At 41.7% G+C, this 20,511-nt stretch overlaps 2 protein-coding genes across 2 annotated transcripts in view; both read left to right on the top strand.

Moving 5' to 3' along the window:
• Positions 1-20,511, top strand: part of LOC136289993 (chromo domain-containing protein cec-1-like) — a 116,850-nt gene that overhangs the window by 32,382 nt on the left and 63,957 nt on the right. The window lies entirely within an intron of this gene.
• The window catches only part of SOX5 (SRY-box transcription factor 5), a 455,968-nt gene continuing 441,630 nt past the window's right edge, over positions 6,174-20,511 (top strand). The window contains exon 1 of the mRNA XM_066184389.1: positions 6,174-6,291. The gene's annotated coding sequence lies outside the window, so the exon portion shown is untranslated. The remainder of the gene's footprint in view (positions 6,292-20,511) is intronic.

The raw sequence follows: 20,511 nt of genomic DNA, 5'->3' as shown, positions 1-20,511 counted from the left end.
AGTAAATGTGCAATGTTTTGTCACTTTGGTCCAGTTCCTAGTGGACATACAGTGATGAAACGGAATCCCTGCTTGCATTTGCTGGAGTCCCTCTTAGGAATAGACTGTAGGACCGTGTCCTCCCTGGGTTTCCTGCCTGTGGCATGTTCAGGTCAGGGTTATGCTGTAAAAACGTGTGATGTCTTTCCCTGAGCTTCCCCTTGGCTATCTTGATTCCAGCTCTTCTGTAGACATGCAGTGGGTCTCCCATCTTTGGAACTGTTGGGGTCTGGCCTCTCAACAGCAGTGGGTGAATGCCAAAAACCTAGGAGTTTGATACCAGTACTGCTGGTGTCCTGTTGTGCCCTTGAGTTTCTCTTTACATCTGTGCTGGTCAACCAGTTACACGACACCTTGAGCTCCTGCCTTTGGGGTTGCACCTCAGTAAATCCACAGTTGCACCTTCTTTGTCTGAATGCTCGAAGGAGGAAAGAAATTTAGCTCTTTTCAATTCTGCTTCCTAACTACAAAAGACTTAAACCTCAAGTCTTATGGCCAAAATGTGTATAAATGAAGGTGACCAGGCTGGGTCAGAACCTGCCACAGCTCACTGAAAATGTCTCCCCTGACCTCACTGGATGGTGGATCAGTTCCTAGAGCTGGAATTCCAAAGTGTCTCTGGTTTGGTCCATTTTCCTGCAGTTCAGTCTCCACTATACCAAATTTGTGCCTTCTGACAAAAACATTTTGAGTTACTATATCTGTGGTATGAGTTACTATAGGTGTGGGCAGTACTGTATGTATGTGGGTGTCCTGTATGTATTAGTACAGCAGTTGAGATGCAAGGGGTAAGAAGAGTTCCTTGGAATGAAGCATGGAATAGTTAAAATTAAAAATTAAAAAGGCAGGAAAAGTGGGGGAAAGGCAAAATATTGTTGCTTTAACAAAGAACAAGAACTTAGAAATAAGACAAACAAAATACTCTTTGAATGCACAGGCATGCCGAATTTGAGGCTTGCATTCTGAATTCTGAGGTTATTTTTCTTCTGCCCTTTTTCACTCTCTCTTCCTTTCTTGCTCTTTTCTTCCTCCCTTCCTCTCTAAGGTATGCCTTCCTCCCCCCTTGCCCCCCAGCTCGAGTGCATCATTTTCTGCTATTGTGTTTAAAAAAACTCTGCTGCAGGGGCTCTGAAATGAATAAAAATGTAATCCTCAATGTGCCCATTGTGCGCTCTCATTTGTTTTTGCTGTATCGATTTATCAGCAGAGGGAAATTACTCGCTGGAAGAGAGGATGCCAGTCAGAATGACATTTATTTCATACTACAAGGAGGCTCTCCAGCGTGTTTCCATGTAACCCAGATATTGGAGCTGTAAAAGGGCTTGTAACAAGGTTTAGTGCTATGATTAGATTGTGTGGAGCACCTTGCTTTCATAACAGCAGGCACTTGGCAGGAGCCAAGGCCTCAGGTTATGGTCAACTTTTTTATTTCCTTTTTACCTTAACACAGAGTACTTGGCTTGCACCTCAAAATGTCCCTCTGTTGAAAACTCATGCATGCCAGCTTGTGAAATCTTACTTGGTATTTATAAGGGTCTTCAGCATTCATGCCACTGAGTTAAAAAGAGGAAAAAAAAAAAGGTAAACTATTTACTTGTTAACAATTTTAGCTTTGTCCTTCCTTGTAGTTCTAGTGAAGCAATTTTTTTCCTCCAGTGACTGTAAGATATGGTCAAGGTAAAAATGGAGCATTTTTTTTACACAAAACCTGTAATAGGTATATATGAGTTGCAAATAAAGATAGGACTCAGGAGGCTGAATCGTGGCTCGGGGTTTGTGCTTGGCTGCTGTTGCTGGATGGTTTGTGCTGAGGGCTTTGCTCTGCTGGTTTTCCTGAGGTCGGTTTACCTCAGTTTACCCTTTTCAACAGCACTGAAGGTCAGGTGGTTCAAAGCAAGATGAACAAATCCCAGGGTGGGTCTTGCTCCATGGCACTGCTCTTCAGCAGGCAGATGCTGGCGTGTTGTCCACAACGTTTCTGTACCTTAGGAACTGATCCTGATGGGGAGACCACCTCTCCTGACCACCACAGGAATGTGGGGAAATAGGCAGTAGGAGGTATGGGAAGTTATGTCTGTGTTGAAGATTGCTTGATGCTTTCCATCCATAAAACTCTCAGTTCAGCTGTTCATATCTTTGCCAAACAATTTCAGCTTTGGCTGATATTTTCCATTTTGGGTGTTTGCCTCAGACATTTAAAAAAAAATTAAAATAATTTTTCAGCCAAAATGGCTCAGCTGTCCCTAAGCTGGGAGAAAAAAAAAAATTGTTTTGCTTTTATTAAAATGTTCTCACTGTCTCAAAAGAAAGCTCAGCTCCCAAGTTACAAGCCTCTGAAATTCTAAATTATGTATCCAGTAGCAACTTTATTGAGTGATAAAATCAAACAGGTTTACCTAGCCTGTGAAGTTCTTTGCTGGACTGTGAACCCACTGGCTTTCATATCTCTGCTGCCTTTGGCTTTGGGATGGTGGCTGGGAAGTCATGGTTAGGTGAGCTTTGCTAGAGCTACTTAAATCCATCTGCCTACATCTCTCTTTCTCTTTTAAACAGAGGATAATGCTGCTGGTACAACTGTATCCAGCTGAAGTAAAAGCTCAGGCTGCATTTGAACCACAGGATGAGCTAAGGGCTTTGCTAGCTAAGCTTGAACTAAACTGAACTGTTCCTTTCCAGTCTAGATTAGATGTGTTATTTTCCTTCTAAAGTTCAGGTCAGAAATAGAGAGGGAGCAAAAGAGAGCAGTACTGAACTGTGAAAGAGAAATAAAATCAAACAAGTGGCTGGCAGAGGACGGCACTATTGCTTTTGGTAAAGTTGGGAGCATGCATACAAACAGGTCTGACAGAACATGTCACAGCAGCGGGAGTGTGGCTCTTCCCTGGGGCACCTCTTATTTGTGTGAGACATCCCCTTCTGTGGGCAGGCATTGAGCCTTTCAGGAGAGAACAAATGACAGATTTCTTTTCTCTGCCTTGCTGAGGTAGCAAATGGCCAGTGCAAGGGAAGAGGTGTGTGCTTTTGAGAAGATTTGGAGTCTGTGCATGTGTGGGCCTGAGGAAAGGAGGTCTCAGCACACCACCCACTGAAGATGTGGAGTGGGTCAAAGCAGCCAGAAGATCACCTAAAACAGCTGTGATGGCCTGCATTCTTAATGCCTTGTGTCATTTAGGAGTTACCTGCTTTGTCAATACATTGGATGATGGGAAGGTTGATTGATTTCTATTTTTTTTTCCTCCTGCATACCCAAGCAGCTATATTTGGAATGAAATATGGATTCTGATAATGAGAAGATGCATGGGAAAAATGTAGTTGAAATAGTGTTGTTATCTTAAAACGAATGCTTGAGTAACATACAGGCTAAAACAATTTAAGCATATGGAAATGTATGTGAAATCAATACACTAGGATGTCACTTTTTGCGTCAGAATCAGCATGTGTCTGTGCTGACAAAATGCCATGCATTACCTTTCCCCATCTGTTCAAAGCACATTTAGGAGTGCCTTGAAAAGCTTTTGCAAGTCATGACATAAATACACAACTGGATGGTGCAGTGTAGATAGGGCTGCAATCTAGCAAAGCCTTCTTTAAAGGGAAATTATTTTAATCCTTTTCAGGCAAGAAATTAATTTTCAAGAAGAAAAAACATGATGCTGGTAAAAAAGTATAGTAGCATTTACCAGTCTTATCCACATTAAACATTTCTCCCCAACGCTATATCAGAAAATAGCTTTCAACATGGAGAAAATCCAAAATCAATTAGTTCAGTTCAAGTTATTTCAAATTTCATTGTTAGTTTTTAAAGAACGTCTTCCAGACTGTCTCTAAACTTTGCATGGAAATTAATTTAGTTAGAAGTTCTCTTCCCACTTGCCTATTCCAGCCTAGAAAAATTGGAGATTTGCAGAGATCAGCAGTAAAAATAGTACCATTAATTCCCACACAGTAATACCTGAGTAGTTCTTCAAATGTCACTTTCTTTGTAATTATTGACTTTTTACTGGTGTTTTAGCAGGGCTTCTCACACTATGATGTGTAATAAACCCACACTGCTCTCACTTATGAGTGTAGGTAACTACACTCATCTTACAACAAGAGTGTAATTGTCCATCCTCACGACTTTATGATGATTTTACATAATTTTCTTTCAAGAAGTGTCTCTTGCTCATAGATATACAGAAGGCTGAGAGGTGGCTCACTGTCTTCCCTAGAGTACAGGACTCTGCTTACATGCCACAGGTGATTGCCATTTCTAGGGCAGAGCAGCCTCAATCTTTTAGGCAACTTTTAGGACCACACAAGTTTGAATTTCTTATCTATGGTTTCCTTCTTATCTGTGCAACCTGAGTATGATTCCATCCATCAGCTCACAGTTTAGTAAAACTCCTGGTAAATCTTGATATACTACAGCTGGTGGTGTGAGCTCTTTGTGTCCACCTCTGTAACCAGAGGGAGCAGCAGATAGACAGAGGGAACTGCCTGAAGTGAGTGAGCTGGTCACAGAGTCTAGAATGACCATTCATTTTGAGAGGCTGGTTGTTTGATTCTGCAAGGTTGTAGAGGTTCTGTGGAGCAAAAACCTCAAGAGCTAGATGGATAATGCTGTTTCCTGTTTCTGTGGCACCTGGTCAATTCCTAGAAGATGATGGAAGTACAAAAGGAAGAAATTTTTGTTGGAAGGTTTCTCCTTAAAATTATAATGTAGTTTGAGAACCTCCAAACTATTAGAAGAGTTGGGACCAGTAGGAATCATAGAGGAGTGCTGTCTGATCTGGTTCCTCCTTAGAACAGACCTTGCAAATTTTCTGCATCAAAATTAATGAAATGAAAATGTTTGTAAAAGGGCAAATTGGTGGTAGCTATTATTGTGACTTTCATCATCTTATTCTTGGCTTGTTATAATGCTATATTTGGAAAGTACTTCAAATAAGAGCCAAAAGCAATGGAAAGACCTCCCTTTTGAAGCAAAATTAGAAACATTAGTTGGAAAATCTCGCACTGTGATGTTTGTTCATCTCTTCACCATTGGCAAATTTTGTTTTTGCCTGCAAGTGTGAACCAGCAGATTAGACCCTTCCAAGGGTTCGTTCACTGCGAGGTTTTGCAGGTGATTTCAGTTTAATGCAACCAGATAATTGTAGCCCTGGGGCTTGGCTAGGTTATAAAGCTGCTAATCCAGACAATATTATCCAATCATATGTTGTGCTTATATGAGAGACCTCTGCCTTTAATAGTCTCTCCCTGTGCTTTTAAGTGGTGGTTTTGGTTTGTTTTTTGTAGCTTTTTTTTTTTTTTGGGGGGGGGGTTGTTTTTTTGTTGTTTGTTGGTGTTTTGTTTTTTTTTTTTTTTCACTCAACAGACCTATAAAAATGAGTCTCAGGAGAAGATTAAGCTGAACAAGTCACTGGAGGTATGCAGTGCTCTATATATACACCCCATACATGAAGTGCACATACATCATGGATGAGCTGGCTCACGATGCTGAAGTGTACATTCACCTCCGCATTTAAGAGAGGGTAAGGTGGTGGGCACTGACAACTCTGAAAACTAAAGTCTATATTTAGTTCTAGGCCCACATGTAGCTGAAGCAAATGTATGGCAATGTTTTATAAGCAGTCCTGTCAAGCAGTCAAAAAACACATATTTTTGTTTTCAGGAAAGTTGTGTGATTGTCAAAACAAAAATTTTTCGTGGCAATAGCCTCGGTTGAGAAAAGGTTTTTTGGGGAGAGAAAATAAGGTGAGATTGCATGTCAGCCTGAAATCTGGATATTTGAAAATTGTTTGCTCAACTCTAATGAAATTTACATTACTTAGTCACATGAGGGACAGTTCTTGCCAGTTTGCCATCCAGCCCGTTGAAATATAAGAAGTTGATGAGGGGTCGTGTCAAGCTGTGGCTGCCCCATTCCTGGAGGTGTTCAAGGCCAGGTTGGATGGGGCTCTAAACAACCTGGTCTGGTGAAGGGTGCCCCTGCCCATGGCAGGGGGGTAGAATGAGATGATCTTTGGAGTCCCTTTGAACCTGAAGTCATTCCATGATTCTGTAGAAAACCTTAGATGAAAGCTCAGGCCCATCGCTACCTGTGCAATAGAAAAATAAAGCACAATGTCCTGTTGCTGGTACCTCTACAGTATTGCTTTGGCTCAAGATACAAAGGAGAAGGAGGGGCTGTCTCCAAACTAGCCAGCGAAAGGTTTTTGTGAACTGCTGTGACTGGAACAAATAACGTGGGAACAGGGAGCAGCACTGGTAAGACTTGCACTGTAATGATTTGTCATTTTAGAGATGGAAGAGACCTCTGTACTGCCGATTTTATGAAGTGGGATTGCTTCCTCTTACAGAGAAAGGACTGGTGTGCAGAATATGTTGCTTGAGCAAATGTGAGGCCGGGTTGTGCAGGTCCATGTGCTGACAAATGAGGTAGAGTCCTCAGCTTGTTGGAGGGTGTAGTAGGCTGAATATCATACCCTTAAAAATAGGGGTGCTGGGGTTTTTTTCTGGAAAAGCTGGGTGAACCATTGCTCTCTTCTGTGTTGTAGTACTGTCTACTTCTGTAGCTAATTTCAACTCTTTATCAACAATTCTTTCTAAGAGACAAACTAGTGGAGTAATATGAATCAATCAGGATTAAACCATTCACATTTGTCCTTCTTGATGTAAAAGAAAATTAAGTGCACAGCTTAAACCAGAGCTGTGCCTCTCACCTGGGCCTTCTCTGGTGTCTGTTAGACCATCCCCTGAGCTGGATCAACTTGCTGAATTCCAGCCCTTGAACAAGCATCAAGCATATCCTCCCTTCTCTTGCTTCCAGAATAAACTGGAGCAGAGAGTGCCTGTTTCAAAGTGCACTGTATGAAGATGCTGCTGTCTCAAGAAGTAGCAGTGGCAGCAGAGAGTTACCAGAGTGTAGAAGTCAACCCACTTGGCTTTTCTGGACTACCTTCATCCGAAACTGACTTCAGGGAAGGAGGAGATACATAAAAATAAAGAGATCGTGTGGTAACCATTTGGATGGTTATCTGTTTTGGTAATTTTTTTAAAGAAGACACACCCAACAGTTTCTCCACAAAAATTCTGTCAAATATATTTCTTTGAAAAGGAATTTCATTTCAGGCAGTTGTGGCAAAGCCTATAGTATTAGCTGTGATAAGCTGTCTCTGATTTTGCTAAGGCTTGGCAAGTTCACATGTTGGTTTATGCATCTGAATTGTGTCTCTAGCTTCAGCAAGACTATTGATGTGCAGAGTTACAGGCTTGAGAAATCTCTGTAAGATGTACGCCTCAAATTTTACACTGGGGAAGAATAATGTCAAATTTGTAATTAAAAATCTTCAGGCCAGGCAGATTTCTGAGCATGTGCAGTATCCTTTTTGTGAACCTCAGGATCTCAGCTGGTTTTGGTGAAAAACACAGAAAGCAATTAGCTTGCATCTTGGAGGCTAATAGTAACTGAACCTTTTGGCAGATTTTGTGATGGGATGATTCTCTCTGTGTTAAAAGCCAGATGAATTAATAAAACAGATTTTAAAAAATTACTTATTCTAACAGTCATTTTCCTATCAGAGGTGCATAAAAGAATTTGCAACCTGGACTGTGTTACATTGTGGTTTAGACCTTTTGGTAAGGATGGATCTCACATATTGGTGCCACGTTAGAGCAGTTTTCCCTTTGGAGTGACAATCTTGTGTGTTCTGCTTAAGATCTGAACAAATTCCATAAAGTCAGTCCCCTTTATTCCCTCTTTTTATATCCAGGTGGTTTCCTTGATCTCACTGGTAGAAAAAAATGTGATTGCGCACAGAAATCATAGTGGCAATGTCTTCCAAGTAATGGGAAACAGTTTTTGTGGGGAGAAGTAAGAGCTGCTGGAGGAGAAGAGTGAAAGAGCAGTGAGATGTTCCCCAAGATATTGTAGTTCAGTTTAGTTAGGGCTGAGTGATGTGTAAGCAATGCATGAATGATGCTGATTATGTGAAAACCTCACTATCTGACACAGGAATTTTTGTAAAAATATACATCACTTCCCCCTTTGAAAACATAGCTGGCTTTATCATGCATCAAACCGGATATGAAATTATGCAACCTTCCCTTCACCTTTTATTTCCCACCTGTGGAGTTAGCTAATGTAGGGCAGTGCTGAGACACTAGTTATGGCATCAAAGGGCTTTTCCTCATTGTCCCCTGCCCTCATTGTCTGGTGAATGGAGCTTCCCTGGACCAAACGCCAGGGAAATTTTCTGTGTTTTTCTCCTACATGGCCAAACATGCCTGATGTGCAGTGGGCTTTTTAGCTGTTGTTTTCACCTTGTTAACTGTAAGCCTGGAAAGTCTTGTCCTGTTTGCTGAACTGTGAAACACACACTGATTCTTCTAAACAGGTTATCTGGAAACCAAATGGTTATGCTTCTTATTTTTAAAATGTAATACTGTAATTTGCTCTTACCTCTGAGAAAGACTGACACCTCCACCAACATTCTCCTAAGCAACCAGAAAATAGTCTAAGTGCTTCATCCTCACCTGGGGCTCACGTTCCTGACCTCATTCCTTATCAAAAGCAGGCATGTGAAGAACACAGGCTGAGACCATTGCTGCCTAAGGCCACTGTTTAGGCCAAGAATAAATCTGATCAGCTGCAGACTTTTATTTTTCACTGGAGCCTTTGCTTCTCCTGCTCCTTCTTCAAGAGAGGGAAAAGCCCAAGAGAAACATTCACAAAGACTCTGCTAGGAGGATTAGGCTGTTCCCTTCAACTTCTCGTGATGCATCCGTTACCCAGTTCTCTGAGGTCTGATGGTTTTGTAGGGGAAGGTGTTGAGCCTTAATGCAGGGCTTCCTTGTGCAGTGTGACTTCTCTATGCTCGGTTCTCCAGTCCTTCAGTGAAAATGCAGTGCCGCTTTGCACCCTGGGGTTCAGGCTTCTGAAAACAGCCATATGACAAAGTTTTTTGATTTTTTTCTTGGGGGGGGGGAGGGGGGTGGCACAGTTTTAGATGCAAGGTAAGGTGAAGGCAATTATCATTTGGTGCTTAAGTAAGCCAGTCAAACACAGGCTTACAATGCCAGCTTGGGTGTTTTAGGGTATCGAGTCTTGCATCCTCTATGGTGATGGTCTCAAGTCTGGTGCCATGTCCTTGTTGTCTAAGGGATGGGCACAGTTTAGCCATAGCTGGACTGTGTTCACTGAAGTTGGGGGCAGTATTTATCTGTGGAACTGCTGAATAAGCTGGCTGCTAGTGTGATGCCCTGTGGTGCTCGACACCCTTTGGAAGCACAGGGAAGTGAGGCTGGGTGTCTCCTCAGAGCACTGCTGGGTTGTGTGCCTCCACCCTCAGATCTCCCTTGATCTGAGGGCACTGGAGGAAGCCCTTTAAACCTGTCCCTTTGACTCCACAGTGCTTGCTATCACCTCACCTACACATCCCTGTCCTAGTGCCCTCCCTTTCCATTTCAGTGCCCAGTGCAAGTCCTGCCCACAGCGATCTGCCCTACCTGGGGCTCTTTGAAAGAGTAACAGCCTGCATGGAAGCAGGTTCAGAGAGGTTAGAGATCAACACAACCTTTTGCTCATCTCTGCCTGTCTCTTTCAGGCAGCTTTGAAGAGGGAAGGTCTCCTCTCCTCCTTCCCCACTGCCCCTCTGCCCCAGCTCCTTCTCCTTCCTGCCTGGGAGTAAACAGTAGATGGTACATGTATTAACACTGAGCTCTAACACAATGCTCCTGGGCGTGCTCTGTGTGCAAGTCCCTGGCAGCCGTAAATTAATTAAAAGTAGACAGAAACCCTAGGAAAAAAGCAAGTTCCCTTCCCCCTTCCCCCCTGCCCCTCTTTTCCTTTCTCTCTCTGTGGGTAAATAGCTAATTCCTTTGTTCCTTGCTGCACTATTTCATTTCTGCCATCATTGTCCTCATTGTTCTCTGAAACAGGAGGGGTCTGGGCCAGGAGCAGCCAAGGTCTTGGCTAATGACGGGAAGTCTTTAAAGTTTGCGCTGCATTTCATCTTCTCTGTGGGAGTTTTAGGACGCATCCAGTGTTTGATCCCCACCGTGCAACTTTGCTTCTAGTTAATTAACAGATCCCCATTACACTCTCTCATCTGCAAGCACATGGGAGGCCTATCAGGAGGTAATTCAAGGCCAATCTGAGTGATGGCAGAAATTAGAGAAAACGGTTGTTTTAGGGTTCTAACATCCAGGAATAAAGCTCTCCCTTTGCAGAGGTGCCCTGTAAATTTGGGCTTGTTTTGTTGTATCTTTTTAAGTGATGCCCCTTGCAATCGGATCTGTTAGGAAGTTTTGAGTTTGGTTGTTTTTTTTTTGTTTTGTTTTGTTTTGTTTTTTTCAGGAAGAGTAGATGGGAAAGCAGTTTATTTGTGTTGCTGCTACTTTGCTGTGCTGGCAGCCTGCATGGTTGTATGGTTTTGAGGGCCAGTTGAAACAAAACCGCAGTGTTATTAGCAAGATGTTTTCACCTTCCTTTCATTCCCAGCTTCCCCATTTCCACGAAGCCTATTATACAGGTTACAAGTATCTTATGGCAAGTTTTTTAGTGTCGAGTAAAACCACCACAGGCCTCCCAGCTGCAGAGCTTTGTCAGGCTTTCAACTAAATACTGCCTCTCTCAGGAGTGCAACCTTCTGTCGACTTTGAATGTTTAGAGTCGTCTGATATTCCTCTCCTTCTTTCCTCTTCCCCACCCTATGAGCAATGACCCCCTTTAACTAACGAATTAGGGACTGCTCCTGCAGTTGCAATTCTCAGTTCGGCACTTGGCAGCGAGAACCAAAACCACGGCTATTTAGTGCAGCGTTAAATGGCTCACCGCATTAGCCCCCTGGCATGCGAAGCTATTAGGTTGTTTTACTGTTGTTAAAGTTACATTTGTTAGGTGGAGTTGCTGCTCCAACAGAAACTTGGTGCTGTGGGAAGGCGCAGGCAGTGTCTTTGTTGGCTGTGTGGCTGGGAGAGACCGAAGTTTCCCCTCCCCATGAGGCTTCACAGAGGGAAGTTTTCAGCCTTGTTGCAGTCAAGCGATGTCGACTGGCAGGGAGTAATGAGATCATGACCAGTTCCTCACCTGCTCCTTGGTCGGCTTCCAGCAGGGCTGCAGCAAGGTGGAGTTACCCAAAGAGGGAGAGTCCAGCGCTTTGGGATCTCCAGTTAGTGCCACACTTGGCGGGCTGTGTCCCCAGTGTGATGGGCCACTGCTGCCACCCTCGTCCAGTCCTCTGGCGCCTCGGTACATCTCAAGGGAAGAGCATCATGTGGGGTTGTTATTCTCATAATAATAATGTTATTCTTATGATGTGGAGACTCTGAGCAAGTGTGACTGCAGAGCTTTTCCTCAGAGTCTCCTGCAGCCTGTGCTCTGCAACACCGTGCAGCCCAAGAAATGGATCTTTGTCAGAAATGCTCCAGACCTCCCTCAGAACAGGCTCTCACAGATGAAGGATTTGCTGTTGACTGCTATGAGTGAAAAAGGAGTATTGTTTTGGTCTTGTCATCAGGGCTGTCGGGAAGATCCTGAACACAGTTCTTGTAGCTGCAGAGGTCACTGATCACACTGGGAGGTGGGATTCCTGTCTGCCCATGAACTTAGTGTGCAAATGTAGAAAATGATGTAGAAGGTATATATGCCTTTGGTTCAGTAGTGTGTTAGACTGTCCATTTCCCAGTCCTGGACTTTGTCTAAAAAAGCATTAATTGTCTGCTTATTTAAGGAATCTACTCTCTTGTATCCTAAATAAACATCCACTAACATACTTTAAGATGTGTTTATATATGCATAATGCCATATATTAAAGAAACATGCTCTAATATAGGGGAAAAAACATAGGGAAAACACAAACAGGGATGTTTGTGTTTGATGATTTCCCTAAATCATCAAAGGGAATGATTTAGTATTTGAGCCTCAAGTACTAGTTTGAATCCCTGACAGGGTCAGCAAATCCTTCAGTGTTCCTGATTTTTCTCCAGCTCACTGAAGGTTTCATGGACAAGAGGTAAAGGAGTGGCGCCCTTTTTTTCCACTTAATGCCCCAGTGTTCTGTGGAGCCAACTGCAGTTGCAGGAGTTTGCTCAGCCTGCCTGAGTGATTTTTTTTTTTTTTTTTTTTTTTTTCCCGTGTTCTTACTCACATTGCAGTGATTTGCATCCTGTGTTTTCTCAGCAGAAACACCTCTCCATTGCTGGACACAGAGATATTGTAAAAGCACTGGCTGATTCTTGGGGGTGGGAGGGGGGAAATGGATGCACTGAGGCAAAGTGAAGCTGTTTTTATTTAAGCGTGATGAAATGGGCAGCACGTTCACAGTTAAGGCACCCTGTTGCTGATGTGACTGGGGTAGACAGGGTCCTCAGCTGCTAGGCAGGGATGCTTGGATGTGCCACAGGGTTTCAGAGAGAATCCCCCTGCAAAGGGAAGCGTGTGCCAGCATTGTAGAGCGCTTGTGCCAGCCAGCTTGCAGGGTTGATTTGGCATTTGGCGTATTGGTAGCGGCTGCCAGTGTGTGTGGTGGAAGAGAAGGGAATAGACAAGAAAAACACAGGGGTTTAAAATAAAAATTAAAATTATTTGCTTTGTGCCATATGGGCTTCAATATTTTGACAAAACTAAGGCCAAAATTAATCATGCCAGGTTAGAGTTTTTGTTCAAAAACATATGTATAACTGTCCCCCTGTGTTTGAGTTACGATTTTCGTCCAGGAAAACCTTAACCTTTTCAGTTTCTCATTCTCTGCTCCACTACCAATTGTTCCACCTTGATGAACTTTTCCTATTGTGTGAAATTTTAAAATAGTTTTGCTTTCTTGAAAGTTTCTTAGTTAAATCTCTAAGGTTTTGTTGATTTCCTTTTTGAAATTTTGTTTGGAAGAGTTTATTTTCTTTTTCTTCTCACAGAGCTAAATAGATTTTAACAAGAGCTGTCTTGTGTCCATACTGCACTGTTTGGTCAAAAAGAAGGGAGAAAGGGATGAAGGAGAAGGAGGAACCAGAGCTGCTGCTAATGGTTGGAGAGCCACTGGAAAGTGGAAGTCCATTATGCCTTTCCCGCTTGTCCTGACTAAGATGCTGTTTCCACTGCATGTAGAGCACAGGGATTTAAGTTTAAAAACATGGAACCTGGCCAATTTGGGGATTTAAATTTATAAAGTAACTGTTCATAACATCTACAGGAACATGACCTTGTGCACCTGTGAACCACTGAATTTTTCACTAAAATGTTTTCATCGAGCACCCAGCATCTTACTGTAAGGATATTATTAAGGCTTGCCCTGTATTAGGCCATTAATGGGCAGTCTTGGCTAAGCATTGAATATTTTTCTGCACAGGTTCCTGTTGTGGCACTTTGCTTCACCACTAAAAATGGCATGTGGGAGTGTACCTTAATCCACTTCATAAGCAAAGCTCAACTGTACAGAGGCGCTCCTGAAAAGAAATAAGGATGAGTGTGGAGTGGAGCTGTTCTGTATTAGCTTTTCAGGGGTAGTTTGTTATGTACACAAGTCCATGTGATGATAGGAAATCTTGAAAGATCCAGTTTTTATAGAGTTCAGGTGTGATTGAATTTGGGTGGTTTTGTTCATCCCACTATAGAGATATGAGACGGATATGAAATTCAAATATAGATCTCTATCTTTTTAAAGTTTAGAAGTGTTCAGAGGCAGGATTTAGGCAATCTTTAATTCATGTATGTAAGCAATAGTATGACTATGTGAGGACAGTAAATCTCTATCTGTGATTGATCTCAAGATCAGCCTATCTATTATCATAAAGCCCCTCCTTTGAGAGTGGGAAGTGGGTGGAAATTTGAAAGAACAAATTTAAGCAACTGGTTTCCTTCCACTTTTAAAACCAAATAGTGAGAGAGGCATAAAAGACCTCCAGTTCGGATGATAGTGAAACATTGCTTTGAAGTTCCAACTAAATTGCATTTCTTGTTCTTTGCTGTCGCCTGTAAGACTCAAAAAAAAAAATTGGACAAGCAGTGATTAGTATATAATAATGTATGTTCAAATAGCTTATGGTATTATGAAAACAAAAATTCAAAAGGCCAATATACTGACAGTTAAAATCTGTCTAAGGGGCAATAGGGGGGAACCTTCACAAAAAACAATATGCTGATTGCATGCAGCTACCCTGCCGAGTCAAATCTTAAATAAATTATACATACATTGCTGTACTGGAGCCGAGAAATGAAGCAGTTTAAAATGTTCCTGGTTCTGTGCTTTAGGCAAAGCCTGTATCCACTCTGTGTCCTTGAGGCATCCGACATTTGGTGTGTTGGTTTGGGTGCCCTGCCACAGGAACTGGGCACTACCAGGTGCTTTGGAGGCCAGTGGAAAAATACAGCTTTGCACTGGATCAGGTACAGGGAGAAACGTGGGTGATAAATAATCTCCCTTGATTCTTTGATAAGGAATCCCTTTCTCTCAACTGCAGCATGCACCCCCAGTCCCCTCCACCCACTTGTAAGAAATCCTGATGAAGTACTGAAACGTTGCATATTTGGTAAAGATTTTTCCCACAGAAACAAATTTATGCGTCTGAAAATTCAGTTTCTAAGCAGCGGAAGTTCTTCAGGAATTTGGGTCAAATCTGATAAGTAATTTCAACCAAAATAAAGATGAAAATAAAATTCTGAAGATCAGAATGATTCATTTCAATACACACGAAACAAAGTATTTTAATTTCTTGATATTTCCAAGAAGACTCATTAACGGTACAGTCTATCGATGAGGGCTGCTCGCAGGTAGTCTTGTTCTTATCCTCTTCCTTCCTAAACTAAAGAAAGGTCTTGGATGGAATTTTTTTTTTCATCTGGCATGCCATTCTTAGTTCATCTATACATACAGGCATGCATACGTGTTTGTGGAAGATGAAATAGGATAATTCTGTAGGTGTGTGAGCAGGCTATTCCCTGTGAAAACTAGGGTAGAGCTATCTAGGGTGCACTCCTAGTGCCAGGGAATATGTAAGTGCTTATCCAGAACTTGGTCTGAAAAGATTGATAATGAGATCCTGATGTACCACTGGTTAGGGCAGATATAAGAGTATGGTGCACACAGATCCTTGTTCTAAATCATATTTAATTTAAGCTCAGGTCCTGATCTCAGTGAATACTTGAAACCATAAGGTACAATGGTAAGGAGGGTTTGGCAGAAGAATAATGTTCACAGGATCTACTTTTAAACTGCGGGCCAGCATGTTTTTTTTGCCCAGCAAAAGTTTTGTTAATCTACAGTTACTTGTACAATTCCCCTTTCAACAGTGGAAACTCAGGTTTTAACTCAAAGGTAGCAAAAATAACTTAGAAACATTGTTAATATTAGCAGACTTTCCTCAGGTTTTTGGTAGTTTCTTGGGATTAAATGGTACTTCATGAACATCAACTGAAATCTATGCTAAATGAAAAAGAAGTTTTATCTCAGGAGGTAATCCAGTTTTGATCTTTGGCTAACAGAATCAACCACATTAGTAATTGTAAACCCAGCACAAGGGGATACAAATCAAGAATGCTACTGCTCTTCGTGTACTGTATTGAAATTTTGGCTGTGCTACCCAAATCCCCTTTCAAAGATTCAGTTAAATTGCAGTGAAAAAGAGCAAAATTTGGCCCTTAGTTCTGGTATATTATTGATTACTTGCTATCCTTTTATCAGTTTCATTTGCTGGAATAGACAATGATTTGAACTTATTTTAAAAAGTATATTTCAGCATCAGTTGGCCACAAACAGAGGCTAATGTGTCCAGCCTTCAGACAGCTTATTACCATTCAAACACTCTGGAGATAAATTATATTAAAAGAAAGAAAGAGGGAAAAAAAAAAAAAAAAAAAGATGTTTCAGCTTCTGACTCATTCTAAATGGAGACTTAGCTCTAAGTAATCAAAATTGCTTTGGTTGTGCATAGCAGCATTAAAAGCCTTGTCCACTAATTGAGTGAAGCGGCTCCAGTGAAGCAGCCTTGCCCCCTCATTATGTGATCTTGCAAGTGCTGTTTGTCATCATTGCTTGCTGGTCTCAATCTAACTGTGTGCTGCTGGTGCAAATTAATGGTAATTCCCTGTGACAGGCTGTGTCCTTCCAGTGAAACCACAGTATGGGTCTCGTGCCACCCCTGCCCTGCTCCCCTTCCCTCCCCACACCTACCAAAGTCTGACTTCCCACCCCAGGGTGTCACCCCTGACTTATCCCTCCAACTCCTTCCAGCTGACTGGTGTGCCAGGGTGTGTTGTGGCAGGAGTGATGGATTGCACTCTGTGCTCTGCTGAAACACTGTGGGGGACATGTGTCAAACAAAATGCAGCATTTCCTGGTGGCTCAGGACACTGGTGTCATCCTCCACCACCTTGTGCAGTTCAGTGTGCTCCAGCAAGCAGGAGAGACCAGGAGAGACACTTTAAAATCAAAGTTAGCTAATACACATGGAGTGCTGACGTGTCATTACTGTGCTTTTACGCTATTGGGGTTTTATTAATTTATTAAATTTCTCCTTCCATCCTGACTTAAGAAAGGAAGTTATTAGTTGGGAGCTTAGAGCTCAAGAAATCCATGCCTTGCTTTTCCTCAGGTTTGTCCCTTTGCAACAGATGCTTGTAGTCCCTTTTAATAATAATCTCTACTTCTCATCTTCTGGGTTTTCTGTCCTTTTAAATCACAAACTGTGCTGTAGGGGCTGTCTGTAGCTTTGTGTGTGTGTGTGTCAATCTACAAGGGAGCCCTGGTTTCAGCTGGGGCTTCTGTCCCAGATTCTCAGCTGGTATAAGTTGGCAGAATGCCACTGAGGTCATTAAGTGTATGTGAAGGGTCTGTGGCATGTCATTGTTATTTGCATTGCTGGAGAGAGGGAATCTTCAGCCAGTGTGATCTTAGACCAGATCTTAAAGAATTAACACCCGCTTCTCAGGCATATGGAGTCTTTCCTCACTTCAGTTGTTTTCATTTTAAATGAAAATGAACGATTTTTAAATAAAAATTGAACACTTTTTAAAGAAAAATATCTACTTCAAAGTGAAATATTTTTACTCTTGTTGGGAGAAATTTATGAGGGTGTTTTGAAATTAGTGCTTTTTAGTAAATTTTTCGCTTAAAAATCAACTCACTAACTTCTCACTCTAAAAAAAAATATTTTGGAAAGGAAGCAGGAAAAGGAGAGAAATTTAGACCAAACCTTATATTTAATTTTTTTTAAATCGTTCAGAAGAATTCAGAACTGATTGAAATCAAGGTTACAGCTCCAGGTTCATCTTAAATAATGTTAATCACATTTCTGAGGTCACTAGATCTTGAACACTGCCACCTGAGCTTGCCCCTTTAGAGCTAGAGTGTTTCAGCTCCCATTAGGATTTTACAACCCTTCAGGCAGTCTGTCCATCCCTGCTGGAGGAATCCTGGGCTGGTTGTGTTCTTAACCCAGCTGGATTGAAGTAGGGGTAGTCATCACTTCTCAGCAGGTCATTGACTCTGGATTTTTTTTTTTTTTTTTTTTTTTTTTTTTTTTTTTTTAATGCTGAAACGTCCGCAGGATGAGCTCTTATCATTGAAATGCAACATCTACGGTGCTTTTCATCAACACCAAGGTTAATGCCATTGTCCTTATTCCACAGAGGAGACACCTGAAGCAAGGGAAGTGACTTGGCGGAGGTCAGGCAGGAAAGACAGGCTTCCATCCACACCCCATGGCCCCAGTCTCGTGATATTTATTAGGAGAGAACAAAAATAAGGTTCTTCTCTTAACCTTAAATCCTGGAGTCATGTTGGACTCTCAACTCAAGTGGATTCCCCAGTGGATTTGAAGCCTGAAGATGTGATTTCTAACAGTTCCAAGTCAAGTAAATAATCTAAAAGAATTTTTGGATAAAATGTCACTGTACCTTGTTGCTGATTGCAGGATTTTGAGGTATGCCTGGCAACAGCACTTTCAGAATCTGCAGCATCCTAAAATATCTCAAATGACTGCATGGACTATTTCATGCACAAGGCTACAGGTAAATATTTTGGATGCTGAGTCCCTGTGGATGTATCACAGGAGAAGGTCAGAACTTCTGACCACAGAGAGGGAACGTTAGTTGCTTTTATGTTCCACACTGTGCTCAATTGACAGGACAAACACTAAGTTTACTGCTTGAGCGTAAGCTCAGAGATCTCTGTGTTGGGTTGAAATAATTTCTTGGCTTTACAGCGTATATATAGCTGGTGATACAGCCAAAATAACTGTTATAGACTGCCAGATCAATACCAGAGGTGCAGATGAATACTCTCTCAAATGACTGTGGGAAACAAAATAAATCTTAGTTTTGCTGCTTCGGAAAAATAAAATTGTCAAGGTATTTAACTCTCTGTCAAGAGTCTTCATTGAAAGCAACAGCAGAAGTCCTAACTGATTTCAGCGCTGTAGGATCAAGCTCCAAGTGTTGCAGGACACTTGCATATCCAATGTGGAAAAACTTTGGGTTCTTTAAACTGGCAAAAAATATCTTTAATTTAGATTATATATAATTGTTTTTTATTAGAGTTTTAACTTGGTTAAGTATAATCAGGTAGCTATTGTATAATTTAAATGGCCAGTGATTGTTATTTGATAATAACAACTTACATTTATATAGTGCTGTATATCCCAAAGGGATCCCAGATGATTTTAAAGACTCAACAATAAAATGTGCAACAAAGTAAAACATTAAATACAATTACAGCATTACTAGAAGATATGAGGATATTAAAAATCTGGTGGTCTGTGTCTTGCCTCTGCTCTTGTTTGAATTCATTAGCCAAGCTCAACCAGAGTGCAAATGGATTATTAGTAGTTCTGCCATATCTGATTTAAGAAATTTTCTGTACAGGTACCTCTTCTGTACTGGGAGGGGTAGAAAGGGGTGTAAATAACCTTTCTGAAGCTTCACTGTGCTGGTTGCTTAAGTGGAATGTTATTTTAGGAGTCTGTTGAGGGGCTTGAATTCCTCCTCCCTCTCTTGTTTGGGTGGTTGTTGTACAGAGTTACATTCTGAGAATGGTTTCTTGTTTGATGGGAGGAGGATAAACAAATGCCACATGCCTGCAACATCAGAATGGGAACTCAGACAGTGTTTTCTGCCACCAGGTTTTTTTCGTAGATAAGTCTTGAAACGGTTTTAAAATTCAGCCCTGTTACAGTTGTATTTGGGTGAGCAGTGCAGTTTATGCCTCTTGAGCTGCTCTTCCAGGCTTTTGCATGTTAAAAGTTTCTCCACCAAAAGGGTTGTCAAGCACTGGACCAGGTGGCCCAGGGAAATGTTGGGGTCACCATCCATTGAGGGACTTACATGATGTGTAGACATGGCACTTAAGGAGAGGATTTAGTGCTGGGTGGGCAATGTCAGACCACTGAGGGACCAAATGGTTAGCCTTAAGGGTCTTTCCCAGCCTAAATGATTCTGTGATTCCAAGTGTCCAGCTTTGTACTTTGACTCCTTAAATGCACATTGTCAGCGCTGAAGGAGGTGAAAACTTGAGGGATGTTAATGTGTTCGACTGTGGCACCTTGGGGAAGGCTACCCTGGAACTGCAGGTGGGAACCAGGGAAATTCTGCTGCAGCTGGCACTCCAGACAAGAGGCATGGAAACAGTCCCTGCCTCCTAGAGGGTGCTGTAAGGAACTTAAAAAACATAAAAATGGGAATCAAGGAGTTATTTGGGAGGGGAATCACTGAATTGATGGGACTTGATTTCATTGCTGACCACAGAAACAGAGCCAGGCAGGCAAATGTTGGTTTTGTGGATGGGTAATATAGGTTACCTGCTTTGTGTAGTTTCTTTTCTAATGCCTAATAAATTATGGTCTAATTCTGGAATATGTCCAGAACCCCTGAAATACTCTTGAATTATAAAGTGTTTTCAACTGCTGAGGCAAGTTATTTGCACCTGAAGAAAAAGATCTATTGCTATTAAACTTAAATTTGGGACTATCCAAAACAATGTGTAAACTACTTTTTTCGCTGGTTCGCTGGAGTCCTTGTCTAATGAGATGGTTTTCAGGTTCTGAAAATATTAATTTATCCCTGCCTTTTGGCCAGAACATATGAAAGCAGTCTACTTTCAATAATTTAGTCTTAAAACCATAGTTCTTTCTCAATATCTGAGCTTTTCTTTAGTTTCTGTTTTAACACTCATAAGGGTTGTGTGAAAGTTGTTTGCAGATACTGTCTTGTTTTTCATATTTGTAATGAAGCATGAGGGATTTTTACATTTTGTGGCAGAAGTTTTGCATGGGTCTTACTGTAAAGCTTTCACAGTGTCTTTAACTTGTTTTATTTTTGGGAGATTGGAGGAAAGGGAAATAGTGACTTAGTGACAAGTTTCCTGCTCCATTTCTGCTATGTAGCTGATGATAAATCTCAAGTACAAATGGTGCTACACCCAAGACACTGAGCTCTAATTTTTGATCCCGCATTCACTGGCGGCCTATTTAGTAATCTGTAATCACCAATAAATTTCTTGT

The sequence above is a fragment of the Chamaea fasciata genome, unplaced genomic scaffold, assembly GCF_029207755.1.
Source record: "Chamaea fasciata isolate MVZ Bird 193981 ecotype frontalis unplaced genomic scaffold, bChaFas1.0.hap1 SCAF_5, whole genome shotgun sequence".
Classification (NCBI taxonomy): Eukaryota; Metazoa; Chordata; class Aves; order Passeriformes; family Sylviidae; genus Chamaea; species Chamaea fasciata.
This window is presented reverse-complemented; position numbering and strand designations above follow the sequence as displayed.